The 19,845-nt window shown below is 49.9% G+C and overlaps 1 protein-coding gene across 43 annotated transcripts in view; it reads left to right on the top strand.

Moving 5' to 3' along the window:
- Positions 1-19,845, top strand: part of PLEKHA6 (pleckstrin homology domain containing A6) — a 159,950-nt gene that overhangs the window by 28,274 nt on the left and 111,831 nt on the right. The window lies entirely within an intron of this gene.

Raw genomic sequence — 19,845 nt, 5'->3', positions numbered from 1 at the left:
GGGATGGCTAGAATTCTTGAGAAATTAGAGCCATGGCTCTTACCTCAAGGAGTTTACCAGCTCACTCTGCAGAGGGCAGAAAGCAAGTTACATGGGTGAGAACATCTGCAAGAGCAAGAAAGGGATTTTTTTTGTTTTTGTTTTTGAGGCAGGGTCTCACTCTGTCACCCATGCTGGAGTGTCCTGGTGAGATCATAGCTCACGGCAGCCTCGACCTCCCTCAAGCCATCCTCCCACCTCAACCTGCCGAGGAGCTGGGACTACAGGCGCGCACCCCCACACCTAGCTAACTTTTGTATTTTTTGGTACAGACAGGGCTTCGCCATGTTGTCCAGGCTGGTCTTGAACTTCTGGGCTTAAGTGATCCATCTGCCTCAGCTTCCCAAAATGCTGGGATTACAATGAACGATTGTGCCCAGGCTGAAAATTTTAAAAGTAAGACATCAAAATTTCTGACTGCAACCAGTAGAAATACATTTCAGGAGCACATGTCTGTTACCCTTCCTGTAAGTGGTGCATGTCATATTCTAGTCTTGTTTGGCCTATACATATTTATTTTTAAAGATAGTCTTCACCCTTCAACTTGCTTTCACACTCATGGATGGGTCAGTTCTTTCAGTTTCAGAAACACTGAGAGAGGGTGCATGCTAAAGCTCCCAGGTCTGCGTAGGCCCTCCAGCTGCTCTCACCTTCCGGGTGCCGTCACCTGGGGGATTCTTGCCACTCGGATCTGTGAGGTCACTGAGACTCAACGGTCTCCTGACTTGCCCAGGGCCAGAGGCAGCAAGTCCTGGAGCCAAGGCTGGAGCCGGGATGTCTGTTGCTCAGGGCCATGGCCCACCCCTAAGCCTGCTGAATCTGCTGCCCTGTTTTCTTCCTGCTGTGAGGAGAACACAGGATATATATATATATATATTTAGATGGAGTCCGGCTCTGTTGCCCAGGCTAGAGTGTAGCGTCGCCATCTCCGCTCACTGCAACCTCCGCCTCCTGGGTTCACGCGATTCTCCTGCCTCAGCCTCCCTAGTAGCTGGGATTTTAGGCACATACCACCATACCCGGCTGATATTTTTGTGCTTTTCCTAGAAATAGGGTTTGGCCGTGTTGGGCATGCTGGTCTTGAACTCTTGACCTCAGGTGATCCGCCTGCCTTGGCCTCCCAACTTGCTGGGATTGCAGGCGTGAGCCACCGCTCCTGGCCAAAAGCTCAAGCATTCTTACATGGAGAGAAACAGAGATCTCAAGATCCAAATAGATCCTAGTGTCTGTCCTGGCCCCCTTAAAACTGAGGGCCTGGAGCAGGCCCAGAACTCAGGCTCCTCTTGTCTGCTGTGGAGAGTTTCCGAAAGAGAAGGCTAAGCTTGAAGCAGTCTGGGTGTTCCCTCCGTGTCTGAAGGGAGTCACCCGGGAAGGATGGGTGGGGCTGGCTGCACGGCTGAGGCTAACCCCTCCCTACAAGCTGTTCCCGGCGGCCAAGCGACTGGACCTCCCTGTGAGGGCAGACTTGGTGTCAGGGGCCCGGGCCTGTTTTTTGACAGGAAAGCCTTAAACCAGTCCCCAGAGAAGCCAGTTTCTCATTGTCTGTCTCCCATCTGACAACAGAGATGACAGTCAGCAGGATGCCTGCCAAGTGTGACCTTGAGTACAGGCTAAGGTCAGCGGGGTGGGGGAGGCGGCAGTGCGGATGTGGTGCATGGTGGCTGAGGTTGGGAGTGTCTGGAGCAGGAGGGCCTTGAGTGGCTGTGGAATACCCAGGCTGAATGCTGACCCTATAAATATTTATTGTGATAAAATACAGATAAGGCCCAGAATGAGAAGCAGGAGCATGTGCAGGAATCCACACTGCTTGGTCCCATTTTCAGCCGTGCTGTGTGAAATTAGCCTGTTTGTCCATCTCTCAGGACCGGGTTGGCCCCTGTGCGTGGGGTTCAGTAGCTGGGACTGTTTTCTCCCTTCCTCATGGACTTTGCCCTTTGCAAACAGAACCAGCAAGGCGTTTATGGCTGGGAGACACTCCCTTGCTGTTTGGGTGTATTCTCTTTTCAGCTTCGAGCTACCCCACTTGCCCTGAGTCCAGGGAGGCCTGAGGGTGGCTGATGGCTGAATTAGGGCCCATGGCTTGGGGAGGAGGCTGCAGAGGGTCAAGAGGCTTCAGCTCTAGCTGTGTCCTTGTCTCTCTAGGTTTCTTGTTAATTTACTCAGCACCCGCTGCTTTAAGCAGCATTTCCAACTGTAAAAATGAGAGCGGTCAGAAGGTGCCTTGTCCAGGCTCTTGATTTGGTATTTCCAGTTCTTGCTGCCTCTGTAACATGCAGTGTTACAGGCCAGGGCGGTGTGTGTGTGACTAGGAATTCTGCTCAAATTCAAGTGGAATGTACGTTTCTGTCTCCAGCTGGCTGAGTAGAGGCTGGGGAGGTGGTGGGTTTCTGATGAGGAGAATCAGTACTTTACGATGGTACCAGCCGGCAAGGCGAGCATGCCCAGTGCTTCAAGAGGAAGCGATTTCCACTCTGGAGTTGCATGAGTGTCTTTCTTGGACACTCTAATCTCTGCATCCATATACTCGGCCATCTACCCACTCAATATACTGTATTCCCCCAAGGCTTGTCCAGGGTGACCTTTGATCACCTTGGAAAAACCCATTTCTGAGATGATGGCCACTTACCCAAGGCTACATTGGGAAATGAGGGGGGAATTGGAACTAGAATTTATGGATGTTTCCATGTTTCCTGCCCAGCTGTCTTCTTGCCCCTTGAGTGACCCAACTGTGAGTGCGGGCATGTATCAGCCAGTAAGAGACACGGAGGTGTGGGGGTGTGGTTATGTATTTGATTCCACCCTGTCATGGCTCCCCTGTGGTCATGGCTCATTTGTGGTGGCTCAGGGCTGCAAGGCTGGCCACCTCCCACAGGTACCCAGACCCCGTGTTCTGGAAGAGGCAGGCAGTAGAGGCTGCCTCCTCTGGAGGGGCGAGAGTGAGTGTTTGCCGCTCTTATGTTCCCATGCATACAGAGAGGGCCTGTCAGCTGCTCTAGGTATAATCAAGGGGGCCATTAGAGCATGCAGAAATCAAGTCACAAAGCAGCTGAGGCAGGGCTTAGCGGCAGAGCCAGGGCGGAGGGAGAATCAGAGACCACAGCCAGTGCCGGCAGCCTTCCTTGCTCCCTGCCGCCCAGCTGCGATTGAGGAGGTGGCTGTCTAATGGGCAGCAGCTCCTCTAGGGGCCATAGCCTCCCTTTGCAGAGCAGGCCTTCTCTGCATCCAGAAACCCAGCGTCCTCCTTAAAGCCAGCTTAACCATCTGGTGGTAGCTAGCAGCTGGGCTTCACTCATTCTCGTATTTTCCCTGTACTTCCCTCTACTCTTTTCAGATGTGTTCAGATGTGAGCGTGGAGAGCGACTTTAAGTTGGGTGAGCTGATTTTCCCCAGGGCCTCTGGTCTCTTACCATGAAGGTCAAGTGACTCAGCAGAGAAAGGAGGGTTTGCTCCAGTGGCTTTGTTGGGAGGGACTTGCTCCGGGTCAGGGAGGGGGAGGGGTGTGGGGTGTGGGAGCAGAATATAGTGTGGGGGAAGAGGGGACAGGAGGAGTCTATGTTGCCCCTGCTGTTCTTTTCAGGGAACTGTAGAGTGTCCCCTCCTCTACCAGCTCTCCAGTATTTGTGCTGTGGGTGAGGCTGAACCCAGGTCACAGTGCACGTGGGTGCTAAGAGAGGGGAACGGGGAGATCCTGTGACATCTGCCTTGTGGTGGAATCCAGATCTGAGCAGGGTGGGAAGAAGAGAACCTGAGACCTCTGGAAGAGTGGCATAGCAGAAGTGGGGAGTGTGGAGAGGCTTCTCAGTGGGAAAGAGCCTGAAAGGGAGTGGGGCAGAAGGGCTGAGAAAGGAAGCCTGGGCTGGCAGGCACAGGGGAATCTCAGGCACCTTCTGAGGGGCTGTGTGTGGTCAAGCCGTCCTGGCCTCCTTGTTAGGAAAGTCTGGCAGGGAGGAGGTAGAGTGGAAAGTGTGGAGACAGAGCATGTCTAGACCTCAGGGAGGACTTCCTTGTCTCAGAATAGAGAGCATCCCCATCGGGCCCAGCATCTTCCAGATTTGGTGTTGTCAGAACCAAGGCCAAAGTCATCAACACTTATACTTATTAAGTTATATTTGTAAAAGTGTCATTTAATTGGCTGAATCAGCCAGTTGGAAATAGAAGTTGTTCTGAAATATCCCATCCACATGTCTTTCTCGCCGATAAATGTGTATCTCCCCACAGCAATTAACATAGTGCCTTGAAAGAGTTGGTGCTTGGTAAGTTGCCTTCCCCACCTTCCCCAGGCGTTATGCTTGGGGCGGGGGTGACATGCAAGGGATGAGGTGCTGCAACTCCGGTTTTGTGGGAACTCTCACACCCACGCCTTTTCCTGGGCTACATTTCAGCTTGTTTCTCCACCTTCTGGCTCAGAGCCAGGATCCCGGCTTCCCAGTCACTGGCCGAAGGATTGGCAGGGTGAGGTTGGGTCACGTCTTGTCTGTCTTTCTCTGCTTTCCTTCTTGGAGATGTGGCTTTGTCACTCACTTCTGGGGCACTCTGATCATATGGATAAGGTACTGGTCTGCAGTGCTATTTGGATTAGGAAACACTGAACGTCTTTTATACATTTTATAATTAACTCTATATATTTTTAATTCCTTCCTTCCTTCCTTCCTTCCTTCCTTCCTTCCTTCCTTCCTTCCTTCCTTCCTTCCTTCCTTCCTTCCTTCCTTCCTTTTTTGAAATAGAAGCTCACTCTGTGGCCCAGGCTGGAGTGCAGCGGCATGATCCCAGCAAACTACAACTTCTGCCTCCCAGGTTCAAGCAATTCTCCTGCCTCAGCCTCCGGAGCAGCTGGAATTACAGGCATGTGTCACCACACCCGGCTAATTTTTGTATTTTTAGTAGAGATGGGGTTTCACCATGTTGGTCAGGCTGGTCTCGAACTCCTGCCCTCAGGTGATCCGCCTACCTCAGCCTCCTAAAGTGCTGGGATTACAGGCATGAGCCACTGCATCTGGCCTTAAATATTTCTTTGAGAAGGAGCGAGCTATTTTCAGCTGGCTTAGAGGAGTTTATCACTCCCACAAGAACCAAGAACCTCGGGAGATAACAGGTCAGAAAACAGTGAGGTGTCAGCAGCAGCAGCTCCTTTACATATTTCCCACAACTCTTCCCTTGGCTCAAATTGCAGGCATTCTGGCCAGGTTTTTAAAAATTTTTTTCAGACAGGGTCTTGGTGCATTGCCCAGGCTGGTCTTGAACTCCTGGGCTATCCTCCTGCCTCAGCCTCCTGAGTAGCTGGGATTATAGGTGCACGCCACTGAGCCTGGCTCTGGCCAAGTTTTGGTCTGGGCATTGCTGTCACTTTCTCTCCATCACACACACCAGAATCAGTGGACACATCCGGGCTTAATGTAGCTCATTATAGACACTGTGCTTCTGGTGTCAGAGTCTATTTTTCCAGATGGAAAGACCAGGATGGGGGAGGGACTGAGAGTCTCAGCCTTGGAAAGTAATCTTTCACTTGGTTCAGCTCTTCTCTCACATAGCAGACACCTTTCTAGTGTCTCAGGCACGTGGTCAACCGGCCACTGCTTGAAAGCCCCCAGTGACTAGGACCACTGCCCTGGGAAGCAGCTTTTTCTATTGCTGTGGACAGTTTCAACCTGTATCCTTCGTTAGTGTTGAGCTGAAGTTCCCTTCTGACTTCCATACGGTGGTACCAGTTCAACATCCTGGCTGTCCCTTTCTGGGTTCACTTGTTTGTCATTGTTTCAAGAGTCAGGCGAGTATGGGGAGATTGTATGACCCGATGGGGGAAATACAGAATCTGTCATCCGTCTGCCTGGGTTTGCACCTGGCTTCCCACTCACCAGCTGTGTGACCCTGGGTATAATCCTTAACCTCTCTGAGCCTTGGTTTACTCATCTGTAAAATGTGAGTGATGATGGTACTTACCCCATAGAGTTATAGAGAGGGTTAAATACATTAATTCATGTAAAAAGCTTGGAACAGTGCCTGGCAACCGAAGGCAGTTCAGTACAAGATAGCTTTTAATCTTCTCTGAAACAAATTGTCTGGAATTGAACACAATACTCTAGACGTGGTCTGTTCCATGGGACCCTGATGCCCTCTAACTTGACGATATATTTCTATTATGTCAGACTAAATTTGCAAATCACTGGTGTTTAAATTGAGCTCATTGTACTGAAGCCCTCAGGTTATTTTCCCACGGACAGCTGTCAGGCTTAGATCTCCCCTTTGCTGCATAAAAGATGTGATCTGCATTAGAGGGAAGGTCAGGGTCAAGGGGAGCCCAAAGCCGCCCTTCACATTGGTTCCAAACACACATGAACTCTCATTGATGCAGTCGAGTCCTTTTTATAATGCTGTTCTGCGATCTAGCGTTCCATTTGGAAAATCTCTTGACCCACACTGCGCTAAAATAAAATTCCCTCCCCATGGGTCTTTTCTTTCTTTCAGTGGGTCTCTTTCATTCTTCTTTGCTCATTCGGTGCATTTGCTTATCAGGTGAGCTGAGCACTTACTGTTGGGAACTTCCCTACCTCCAACTGTAGCTTCTCTGCTTCTCCAAGTTCCCAGGCTATAGGGGAAAAGACACAGGCGCCCACAGCATACTCAGAGTGCCTGTTTTCACAGATGAACCCCTCGCTAGGGCTTTCTAAATCCTTGCTTCTGTATCACCCCGGAGCTTGATGGAAATGCAGAATCTCCGGCCTCACCCCAACATGCTGAATCAGAATCTATGTTTTAACAAGAGTCTCCAGGCGATTCTTACACACATTAAAAGTGGAAGAGCCTTGCTCTAAATTATTCAGTGTGGAGTAGGACTGAGGGTATGCAGAGGGCGATAATCCTGTCTTTCAAGGTCTCAAAATTAGTCCTACTGACCAGGTTCCTGGGGACAGACATAAAACTATTTCCGGAATATCTGATCACAAGCTTCGCGTTTATTTCTTCATGTGGTGGGTACCCAGACATCAGTATTTTTAAAAAACCCTCAAAGCAGAGAGCAAAAAGTTCTCTGGGTAATTCTAGTGTGAAGCCAGGATTGAGAACCACTGGACCAGATAATCTCTAACAAGCATGATAATGCTCATAATAAAGTTTTGTTGCTTTTATTTATTTATTTATTTGCTATGTTGCCCAGGCTGGTCTTGAACTCCTAGAACAATTCTCCCACCTCAGCCTCCCAAGTAGCTGGGACTATAGGCGTGCACCACTGTGCCCACCAACTCATAATGTTTTTATAAAATACTCATTTTCTTTCTTTCTTTTTTTTTTGAGATGGAGTCTCACTCTGTCACCCCAGGCTAGAATGCAGTGGTGTAATCTCAGCTCACTGCAACCTCCATCCCCCAGGCTCAAGTGATCCTCCCTCCTCAGCCTCTCAAGTATCTGGGATTACAGGCGTGTACCACCACACATGGCTAATTTTTGTGTTTTTAGTAGAGACGGGGTTTCACCATGTTGGCCAGCCTGGTCTTGAACTCCTGACCGTAAACAATCTGTCTGCCTCAGCCTTTCAAAGTGCTGGGATTACAAGCGTGAGCCACTGCACCCAGCCGCTCAGATTGTACTTGTGTTTTCCCCATTTTATTAGGAACATACTCTTAAGCACATGCATTCCAAACCTCTGGATATGTACAGTTGAAATCTTAAAGTTCAAATATTGTTTGGTGCTACATTTCTGGTGTCCTTTTTTTGTTAGTCAGTATATGGAATCCTGATTCTGCCATCACTGTGTTAGCGTTCCCTCTGAGCGTTGTCAGTAGCAAATCTGATAACCATGCCTTCGAGGTCTTTATGCAAGTCATGGATGGAAATGTAGACCACAGCAGGATCAGGAACATCCCTGTGGTGCTCGCTTAGAATCCCGTTCATTTATTCAGCCAGCAACGTTCAGTTCCAAGAGCTCCATCCCTGCAATCAGACGAGCTGGGGTCTAGCTCCACCTCTGTTCCCTGCTGACTTTGTCACCTTTGACAAGGTATTACTGCACGAGACTCCCAGTTTTTTAACTGTAAGCCAAGGGAGCTGAAGTAGTCACCAGCATCCTCTGGGGGTGCTTTAAAAAGGCATCTTCCTGGGCCCCTACCCTTTCCCCCACAGACCCTGGTTCAGTTGGTCTGTGGTGGGTACCCAGACATCAGTATTTTTTAAAAGCCCTCAAAGCAGAGAGCAGAAAGTGCTCTGGGTAATTCTAGTGTGAAGCCAGGGTTGAGAACCACTGGACCAGATAATCTCTAACAACCATGATCTGCCTTGCTGATCCAAGTGGCTTCCTGGTGGCCTGGTACACATCTTCTGGGGCCTCTTGTCATGTAGCCTGAGCCCTGCTGGCTGCAGACTACAATATGAGAGAGAGCCTGGCTGGCTGGTAGAGCACTGTAGCCAGGTACCAGGTGCGCCATACAGGACTGCAAAGCACCCCTGTCTCCCCAAATCCCTGGGAGAGGAGTTGGGATGCCTCCTCTGAGCCGCTCATCTCCTGCCCATCTCCTCCCTACTAGAGTCATCTCTGACTTCTCTCAAGTTAGTTCCTTCTCTGTGTTTCTGAGCTTGCTGGTAAACGAAAATAGCCTAAGGCCAGTATAAGTCTGTTTCAGGGAGTCAGCACCCTGTGTGATTCCTCTGTTTGTCTTGTTTCTCTCCTCCCCTAACTCTGGAGGCAACAGCACCTCTGAGGCCTCCTCTTCCATCTTTTTTCCTCTACAGACTCCCACTGGCTGAGGACTGCACCACTCCAGAGCTGTAGCGGCTCCCAGGAATGTTGCTGACCAGCACACAAAGACCCCTCTGACATGGCTGTGGGGGTCAGGATACCTACTTGCCCAGCTTGGCTCATTTGAGGCAGGACTGGCTTCTCCCCTGGGGCCCAGGATGTGGCTTTGAGCATCGCCTGCCTGCTGCTGGGATAGGAGCATGCCCAGGATGTGCGGTCTCATCTTCTCCCTGCCGCTCCGCAGTTGTGCTGGTTGGGAGTGTCTCTGCAGTGGGCTTGTTAATTGGCGATTCAGCTGGCTGATTGACTCTAATGCGGGTGAACATTTATTTACCCCAGCAGCCGCCTCTCAGACAGCCGTTAATTGCAGGCACGAGAGAGACAATAATTACGGGATAATGGGTGCCTTTTGTGTGAGTCCTTCTCTTTGCACTGTGTCAGCAAACACGGAGGGTATGTTTTCTAACATTCAGCTACCCTGCTGGGGAATACCACACCCCCTCCGGCTCACTCCATCCCTGTCATCCAGTCCACCCTTCCCTTCTCCTGTCCTGGGTCTGGGGTTCTACCCTAATTCCCTGGTGACAGAGAGCATGTTCCGATCTTCCAACATATGGTCTCCTTCCAATTCTCATGCAGTCCTGACCCCATTTTTAGGATTTGTGAGGTTGAACTGGTACTTTAAAAAAAGTGGGGCTTAAGTAACTTTGCCTAAAAATGGGTAAGTAAGGGCTAAACTATATGCCTCCTCCCCGTGTCCTCCTGGTCTTTGTTAATGTGTTTGTATGGTTGTAATTAATGTGTAGCTAGTGTCCTGTGTCATGAATTTTTTTTGTTTAATGTTATTTTATACACGCACTCCAGGTATGACAATGATCTATAAAGTTGCCATTTTCAGTAGCTGTAAGTAATTCTGTCCTGTTACTCTATTACTGCATTGCTCTTATTACTGAGAATTTGGGTTGTTTCCAATTTGTTGCTATTATGAATAGCTCTGGTATAAATGTCTTTATTCATACTGATTTTCCCCCAGTTATTTCCCTGCGGGTTCACTGAATTATGGGTTATATTGATCTGGCATCCAGTTGGGAAGAATGGAGGGGCTTGGGGAGCTGGAGGCTATGGGGAGAGTTTAACTGATTCCCTCCTCTCCCTCTCCCAGCACACAGTTCCTCTTTTTCTCACTGCTTTTCACATCCACTTTGAGTATGATCCTTGCCCCAGCTTCCCTGGTAACAGCCCAGGTTGGTGAGGTGGAGACTTGGCGTTCTGATTATGTATTGCGCATAGCAGACCACCCAAAACGTAGCGGCTGAGAGCAAGGCTGATGGTTCTCTCCCAGGGTTCTCTGGGTGGACTGGGCTTGTGTGGAGGGGGTGGGGGTGGCCCTTGCTTGGGTTGTCTCCAGATGGGGCCATCCTCCAAAGGCTCAACTGGCTGGGCCTCCAGGGAGGCTGCTCAGATGTCGGGCAAGGGATGCCAGCTGTCATCCGGGAGCTCAGCGGGGCCTGTCAACCTGAGCACCACGCATGGCCTCTCCATGTGGCCTGGCCTGCCCTCAGCGAGGCAGTTGGTTCTGAAAGAGAATGTCTCAAGAGAGCGTTCCAGGGGACCCAAGTGGAAACTGCAAGGTTTCTTATGCCCTAGCCTCAGAAGTCACACACAGTCATGTCTGTTACATTCGGCTGGTCAAACTGAGCCCACCCAGATGCTTGGGGTGGGGAATCGACTCCACTTCTCAATTGGAGGGAACAGCAAAGAATCTGCAGATGTCTTTGGTCTTCCACTCTTGGAGACTGAAAAGATGTATTGGTTAGTAGCCCATGCCTCCCACCAGGGCCTGCCTTAGGAGAGGCCATTTGAAAGCCTGCTCCCCCTCCCCTTCATTTCCACAGAAGCAGCCTGCTCCTGTCTTACTTCCACTTACAAAAATCCTGCCCATTTTCAGAAGTCATGTGATCGCTCAGCCTTCCCTGGTTGCCCCCAGGAGCCACAAGTCTCCTTGTCTGTATCTGCCTTTGTCTCACATGGCTCTTCTCATAGTTATTTATGGGCTTGGCTTGCTAGGTTGCAAACTCTTGGAAGGCAGGGACTCTGTCATGTTCTTCTTGTTAATCTCGACACCCCACCCTAAAGACCTAGTAAAGTACCTGGTATAGAAAAGGGCTTCTGGGCCGGGTGCAGTGGCTCACGCCTGTAATCCCAGCACTTTGGGAGGCTGAGGTGGGAGGATCACCTGAGATCGGGAGTTCGAGACCAGCCTGACCAACATGGAGAAACCTTGTCTCTACTAAATATACAAAATTAGCTGGGCTTGGTGGCACATGCTTGAAATCCCAGCTATTTGGGGCTGAGGCGGGATAATCGCTTGGACCAGGGAGGCAGAGGTTGCAGTGAGCTGAGATCGTGCCATTGCACGCCTGCCAGAGCAACAAGAGCAAAACGCCATCTCAAAAAGAAAAGGGCTTCCATAAATTCCATTTGCTTCCTCCTTTTTCACACATTTGAGACTGCACTGACTGTTGAACTAATGAGTTCTTAAGAACTAATGACCTTAATGAAGCGGGCTGGTGGGAAGACCACTAGCTCTTGCTACACACTTTGTACGTGCACTTACCAGCGAGCTTTGCATACATTGTTTTACACACTTTTTACAATGACCTGGAAAGGAAGTAGTAGTGTTCCTATTTTATAGAGTGTGGAGTTGAGGTTTGGAGATGTCAAGTAACATGTGCATGGTGTCATAGCTGGGTCACCTAGTTAGAAAGTCATGGAGCCATAATTCAAACCTAGGTCTTTGGGAATTTAAGGCACATATTCTCTCCTTTATGCTTAACCTCTTGGAACCTCAGTTTCCACATCTGTAAAGTGGAGAGAAGAATACTTACTTCATAGGGTTGTTTGGATGAAAAGAAATAAGACTGTAAGCCATCCAGGGCAGCACTTGGCACCGAATAGGCCTTCATTCCCCGTTGCCTGTCACGCCATGACTTCTTGTCATCAAGGCTTTGACAAGCACTTTACACACCTGGCATGCCTTTACGGCTGGCAATGCAGTTGACAGGTTTGTCCTCCATGTCTTTGGGTGTGTGCATTGTTCACCGGCACACGTATGACTACTCTGGGACATGCCTCCCAGTTACTCCTCCCCTCCCCCTGGAGCACAAGTGAGTCATTTTCCCTGGATCTCCCACCCCCCAAGTGAGAGACTGCCATCTTCTTTGTAACACAGTACAGGCAGCCAGGTCTCCGGTCACCCTGGAGGCTTCCCCTGGAGCAGCTGAGGTGAGGGATTCTACCCTTCCACATTAATTGCTTTTGTTTGCTCCTTTAAAATTAATTCCAACACAAGCTCATTAATTATTTTTCCCCATCCTCATCCTCACTTGCTCTCTTCACCACTCAGTTTCATTTTCCATTTTTTGGTCTTACTCTGTCTCTCTGGAGCATATAGGGACCCCATTCAGAATGATTCTGCAGTAGTGACATCTCGCTGGGTAGGTGGATGAGGTGGCAGCCACTGGGAAGGGGCTTTCCTGGTAGAGCTGGAGAGAGCTATAATTTATATCTTTTGCTTCCTGATTCCCTTCCCTCTTATTCCTTTGGCTCTGGTCCCCTCATTCTCTGGCCTGAGGCACTGCCTGGGAAGGGAGGAGCTGGCTGGTTTAGGCGTCCACTAGTCTGGTCTGATCTTCTGTCCCTTCATTCCCCAACTCAGTTTCCTCTCCCACTCCCCTTCCTGGCCATTGATATATGGCATAGAGTTGCCAGAGTCACAGAAGGCAGAGGAGGTTGGATTCTTTTTCTTAACTCTTGTTATACACTTCCCTCCAAGGGTTCAAACGGAAAAGTCTGGGAGTCCAGAAAGAGAGATTTTAAAAACTCTTTCATCCCCACCTTCAGGCTATTCTTTCTTCCCAGTGCTAGTCCTTTGGTGGAGCAGCAGGGCTCAGGGGCAGGCAAAATGGAAGCCTTCCCAGCAAACTGCCCTGCCAGAGCCTTGGAGGAAGCCTCTGTAGACCTGGCTTTCGTTATCGTTCTGCTACAGCCCTAGCAGGGGACTTGTCGCAGGCAGTTGCCAGCTTTTGTGATTCTGTTCCAGTCGTTGACCTAGATGCCTGGAGTTTGACAAATCTTCAAGTACAGAAAAGCATTTCCTATATCCATGTGGATTGCAAATATATGTCTTTTGTGCTTACAAGCCCGTGGGAGGGTGAGGCAGGGAGGAGGAGGGCAGAATGCAAGCTGGGCAATATGCAAGTTGGCCTAGTGCATGATCTGAGTATCTCCCCCAGTGTGGGTGTGTGCGTGTGTATGCACACACACATACACACACACACACCCCACTTTTTTTTGAGACAGAGCTTTGCTCTTGTTGCCTGGGCTGGAGTGCAATGGCACCATCTCAGCTAATCACAACTTCTGCCTTCTGGGTTCAAGCGATTCTCCTGCCTCAGCCTCCCGTGTAGATGGGATTACAGGAGCCTGCAGTGATGCCCAGCTAATTTTGTACTTTTAGTGAGACAAGGTTTCCTCCATGCTGGTCAGGCTGGTCTTGAACTTCCAACCTCAGGTGATCCGCCCGCCTTGGCCTCCCAAAGTGCTGGGATTACAGGGGTGAGCTGAGCCACCACCCCCAGCGACACACACCACTCTTAGGAGGTCTGCCCTGATGTCCTTAGCTAGAACTAACCTCCTTCCACTGAATTCCTGTGGCACCAGTGACTTGAATCACTCACAGCAAATCTATGCCTTCAGTTCTATGGTGGTTAGCAGATCGTATTGGATAAATACATTGGGGCCAGATTGTAAAAGACCTTGCGTTTCAAGCCTCTATCCTGTAGACAGTGGAGAAGCACAGCAGGTTTGTGAGCGAGGGCGTGACTGAATTGTCACTTGGGGGGAAGCAGGGAGACCAGAGGTGGAGGCACCCTGCCATCTCAAGGGCAAGAGGACTGGGATGACTTGGTGCAGGTGGGTGGCTGGGCCATGAGAGATTAGGATGCCACACCGAGAGCTGTTTCAGGAGCTCAGTGGGTTTGGTTGAGGACCTGGGTCTTCGGGTAGAGTTGGTGACTGGAGACAGAAGAAGACCAGATGGAATCAGGCACAGGACCCTTATAGAGCCCCTCTTGACACTAAAGAAGTTCACACTGGGCCACCCCTTAAGTAGGGGCATTTGTCCTGGAATGCTTTAGAGGCTTCTCTTAAAGGTGACTGGGCAGAATTATTCACTGGCTGTCAAAGTCATTGAAATGAGGTGACAGGGGCTGTGGCAAGCAGAAGCTGTGGGGTCTGGGTCGAAAAACAGGTACAGATGTGTCCTGCCCATGCCACATGGACACTCTCATCCCATGGCCCAGTTCAGAGCAGCCGGCCCTTTCACTCCCCCGGGGCTCAGCACTTACTGCCCAGACAGAACAGGGGAGAGATGACATGACTCCTTGTCTGTCTGCTTTCTCCCGAGGTCACCTTTGTCTCTGCTTGTCAAAACTGGCATCATCTCCCTGGCACTGGCAGCCCTGGAGCTAGGGGCTGCATGGTATTCCCTCAGTGTCTTCTTGCCTTAACCCAGTGGCTCTGGCAAAGAGCAGGGAGAGGTGCAGTGGCCACTGCAGCGTAAAGATGCCTTTGAGAGATGGGATCCCTTTCAGACTCTTCTCCCTCCCTGCCCCTTACTCCAAGAGAGGCCTTCTCCAGGGCCTTTCTCTGCTGGGGAAGGAAGGGAGGGACTTGGTCCAGGGGGCCCAGCCTGGCTGTCTGTATGTTGAGAGGAGTCGTCTGCAGTCCTGGGCTGAGGCCAAGCTAAACAGCCCCCTGCCCAGCTGCCTGAGCCATTCTGCTTTCCTGGACTGCCCTGGAATGGGAGAGATGGTGTGTGCAGAGGGGAGGTGGTGGGGGCAGGGGTTTGTTATCTGCAGGTTAACCCTTAGGAGGCCAAGAGGAAGGAAAGCATCCAGTGGGAAAGTGCCGCTGTCTGTGTCTTGGATAGGTGAGCTCATCCAAGAGCTTCCTCCTTAAGTGGAAGCTAGAATGGGGTGTGGCTGGGGAAAGAAGAGCCATTGGTCACAGGGTATCAGTGAGACAAGGGGAATAAATTCCGGTGATCTACTACACAGCAAGGTGACTATGGTTAATAATAATATAATGATAATGTATATTTTTAAATTGCTAAAAAAGCAGGTTTTGTTTTATTTTATTTTTTGAAACGGAGTCTTGTTCTGCCACCCAGGCTGGAGTACAGTAGTGCAATCTCAGCTCATGTGACCTCCATCTCCTGAGTTTGAGCTATTCTCGTGTCTCATCTTCCTGAGTAGCTGGGATTACAAGTGTGCACTACCGCACCCAGCTAATTTTTGTATTTTCGGTAGAGATGCAGTCTCACCATGTTGGTCAGGCTGATCTTCCCACCCTGACCTCCCAAAGTGCTAGGATGACAGGTATGAACCATCACGCCTGGTGAAGAGTAGGTTTTAAATGTTCTCACCACAAAGAAATAATAAATAGGTGAAGTGGTAGATACATTAATTATCCTGATTCGATAGTTTCACAGTGTATACAAGTATCAAACCACTGCATTGTACCCCATAAATTTAGGCAATAATTATTTACCAATTAGAAAAGAAGACCAAATTTGGAATGATAGCCCCAGAATCATCCCCCATGGTAATCTTATGGGAAGTGCAAATGTATGTCATAGGTAATCAGGAAAGTTGTTTGGAGTGTCAGGGTCTTTGACTCCTCCCTTAGCACAAAGATTTGAGATTTGACTGAGCAGGATACAAATGGGGCTTTGCGACCCACTCATCTTATTGCCTCTCCCCGCAACCCCCGGCTATCCCACTGTGAGGGAGGGTTAGCTATACTGTCCGCCTTCGACCCTTGCCCACAAGCACGTTCACCACAGGGGAGTTTTTTCAGGCATCTGGACTGAAGCATGTCTGTCCTGACCGCATGTCTACTCCATTCTACTCCATCCCATCCCAGGACTTCCCCCAGAGCAGGATCTAGAAATGGGATTCTCCTCTTTGCTGCCCTTGCGGTCCTATTACCCGTGGCCATTGTGTTCAAGACATGGGGACAAATAGTGCAAGGCTAGGCCTCCTCAGAACTCACAACCTCAGAGGGACCTTACCATTTTAAACAGGCTGATTAGGAAAGCTTGTTAATGATCAAGAGCACAATGAATGGATGGTTTTTGGTTTTAAGGGAGTTTTTTGCTAATGAAACCTTGGATGGAGGCCACTGAACTCGATGAATCTGGAAGTGGGTTGCTCACTGCATAGCCTGAGAAGGAGCTCTCCCCCGAGGCAGCTGGGGAGTAGGGGCCAGGAGGTTCCTCCCAGAGAGCAGGCTTCCTCGTTCACTGCAGGCTGAGCCTGGCCTGCAGGGCGGTGAGAGAGGGCTCTTAGCTGGAGAGTCAGACTTGGGTTCCCAGCGGGCTTTGCATTCCCTTAAGGATGTGTAACTTCGGATCATTCACTATCCCCTTTGAGCCCTGTTTAAATCATCTGAGAAGGAGGGATAATAATACAGCGCTTCCTCCTCTGGGTTATGTGAAGCTGCAATGAAAAATAGTCAACGTGTGTAAAACGCTTTACAAATGTCAGAGATTAGTATCAGTATTGTTATTGTTCTTAGGCCAGGCAGAGAACTGCAGTCCTGCCGTTGGAGCTCTACTTTCACATGGAAGTTTCCGCAGCCCACAGCTTCCTCCCCAGGAGAGGAAAGAAGGGACCTTTGGGTGGGAATTGCCTGCTCCTCCAAGCCACTAGCTTTGGGCAAAGCCCTGGAGGGTTAGAGAAACCCTGGTCATCCGACAAACACAAATCCCAGGGCCAGGTCATTCTCCTCTGCCCCTGTCCCTTCCTTCCCCTTCCTCCTCACTCTCTTCACTCAGCCAGTTTTCATTTCCCGCCTGGTGGAGCTGGGGGCATCTGGCTGTCCTGGGAGGCGTGGCCGAGGCCTGGGGACCTGGGTCTTCTCTGGCTTGGTCTGTCATTTGCCCTATCCTCACTTGGTGGAGGCATTGCAGAGCCTAACAGAAACCTCCTCCTCCCTAGGTGGGGCAGGAACTTTTGTTTATGATAATGATACCCTGCATTTATAGAGCGTCTTTTCTGCTGAGAGCTCAGAGCACTTTTCCTTCTATGCACGCTCTCATCTCTCTGGAAGTGAAGGCTGAGGGAAAGAATCACAGTGACTTTATAACTGAGGCTTGGAGGCACTGAGTGACTTGCCTTAGGTTATGCAGCCAGCAAGTGACAGCGCCAGGATTTGAGTTTCAGAGTTGGAACTGGTGCTGGCATTAGCGTTGAGGTCTCTTGACTTTCAGCGAGGGACTTGTTGGCCTGCTTCCTTAGTGGCTGAAGAGTGAGGACTGATGCCTGCTTGTCTGGCTTTGGTATAGGTTGATTCAGAGGTAACCTCAGGCCCCGTGGTCCCTGAAGATCAGTGAGAGTGGGGAGGTGGGAGGTGGCATGGCCTGCAGGCAGCTATGCCCTGGCCATCTTGTGACTGCCCAGCATGGGCATGAATATGGAACAAGCGCCTTGGCTGAATTCTCGGTTAACCCCGTGTCCCCTGCAGCAATGCGCCCGCAAAGCGTGAGCTAGGGCAGGCTCCTTTGGGCTCCTTGATTGGCTGCATGGTCTGAGGCGGTGCCTCTTCCCAGCATTCCCCCCTTCAGGAGGCAGGTGGATTAGTTCACTTGTCTCTCTTCCTGGAGCAGGCTGCCAGGAGTTAGGAAAGGGACCGTTTGGGCATGAGGTGTATTTGCACCCTGGCTCCTGCACACCTGTCTAGGCTGGTAAGAGCAGGCTCCCTCTGAGCAAACTGGGCTGGGGATAGACACTGGGGCCTCTGGGGGCATGGGGCTTTGGGAGAAGGTCGGGACAGCCGGCTGACCGTTGACTCAGTTTCTATCTTCCCAGGGGCCTCTCTGACACTCCCTGCTCTGTCTTTCTTCCCTCACTCCTTACAGTTGCTTTCTTTTTCCTTTCCATTTCCTCTTTTCTCCCTTTTACTCATTATTTACTTGGCACATTTGAGCTCTGAAATAGGTCAAGCATGGTTCTCTCACCTTCTATTTTCTCCCTTCCAAAGGACTTCTTCAAAAACCGAATATTCCTCTTCTGCCTTCTGAACTCTCTGTCCCTTTCTCCACCAATTCTCTTTTCTCCAGAATGTTCTTCTCTCCTCTCCCAAGAGCTCCGGGATCAGTGGAACCAGGAAGTGCTAAGGGAGGAAGCAGCTTGGGAGGTGCCCGCTGTTTGCCCAAGGTGGGGTTGGCAGTAGCGTGGGTCGCTTGGCTGGGCTGGGCTGGAGCGTGGACCTGGGTGCTCAGCTCTTCTGTGTTCTTGTTCTTCCCACGCCTTCTGCCTCCTTTCTTCTTCCCATTTCCCACTTCTGGTACCTACCTAATGCGGGCAGAAAGGCAACAAGGCACTTGATCAGCTGCTGCAGGTGCTGCTTGGCTAAGATGCTTGCTTTTTTTTTTTTTTTTTTTTTTGAGACAGAGTCTCACTCTGATGCCCCTGCTGGAGTGCAGTGGTGTGATCTCAGCTCACTGAAACCTCTGCCTCCTCAGTTCAAGAGATTCTCCTGCCTCAGCCTCCCGAGTAGCTGGGATTAGAGGCATGCACCACCACCATGCATGGTTATTTTTTTTTGTATTTTTAGTGAAGATGGGTTTTCACCATGTTGGCCAGGCTGGTCTTGAACCCCTGACCTCAGGTGATCTGCCTGCCTTGGCCTCCCAAAGTGCTAGGATTACAGGCGTGAGCCACTGCACCTGGCCAAGATGCTCGTTCTTTCCAGACCCCAGGGTGCCCAAAGGCCAAACTCAGTATGAGGCTGGAAATGCTCTTTGTTTTCAGCTTTGAGCCGGGGTGATCTAGGGAAGGAGTGCTGGATTTCACCTCAGAAGACTGAATGGGGCTCCTCCACAACCTCATGGTGGGGCCTTGGGAGGACTGCTTCCTCTTCGGTGGCATTGGCGCTACCTCTGTCAAAGGCTCTGAGGGGATCTGGCTATAGAAAGTGAGCTGTAACTTGTCACAGTGGTTCTGCTGGAAAGGGAAGAACAGCCTGAAGATTCTCTCTACCAGCTCTCCAGGGCAGGAGCCCCAGAGACCTGGCCAGCTTAGAGGAGTTTATTGCAGGATTGCCTAGCACAGTTACTCCTAATCTATAGGGTCTCATTTATATTTTCAAAGCTTTTCATTAGAGAATCAAGCATATACAAAAGCAGAGAGACTGATGTAATTACACCCGTGTGCCGAAGCTGCAGTGGTTTTGAAGTCATCTCTTGGTCAGTCTTGTTTTGGTTATATTCCTGGTCTGTTCTGCCCTCTGATAATTTTGAAGCAAATCCTAGACAGCTGGATATTTTATCTCTAAAGAAAGGGACTTCCATCAATTCTCAGCTTTTTGGCTAAGATTAAGTGTAACTATAGGGACCTTAAGAAAAATATCAAACTCTGATCACATCTAAGCAAAATGAACAATTCCTTAATGTCATCAACTATCCTGTTAATGTTTATATTCCCTGATTATGTGGATTTATTTTTCTAGTGTTATTTTAAATTTAGATCCAAATAAGGTCCATTCATCGTGATTGGTCTTTATAGCATTTCTCCTAATCTGTAGGTATTCTCTCTCTTCTAAAGAAACTGGTTTTTTTTTTGAGACAGTGTCTCACTTTGTTGCCCAGGCTGGTCTCAAACTCCTGGCCTCAAGTGATCTGCCCACCCCGGCTTCTCCAGTACCTGGGATTAGAGACATGAGCCACTGCATAGAGCTTGGGTCATTGTCCTGTAGAGTTTTTTACATTCTGGATTTGGCTGATTGCATCCTCATCGTGTCATTTAACATGTTCTGCTGTCCCTGTAGTTCTTGTAAATGTAGTTAGATTTAGGGCTTAATCAAATCCAGGTTCCTTTAATTTACTTATTTGTGGGATGGAGGCAAGAATCCATTCGTGGCGTAAACATCTATCAGGAGGCATGCAATGTCTGGTTGTCTCTTTTTTGTGTGTGATCTTGGCAGCCTAGATGATCACTGCCTAGCTCCATTAATCC

Source organism: Callithrix jacchus, chromosome 19, assembly GCF_049354715.1.
Source record: "Callithrix jacchus isolate 240 chromosome 19, calJac240_pri, whole genome shotgun sequence".
Lineage (NCBI taxonomy): Eukaryota > Metazoa > Chordata > Mammalia > Primates > Cebidae > Callithrix > Callithrix jacchus.
This window is presented reverse-complemented; position numbering and strand designations above follow the sequence as displayed.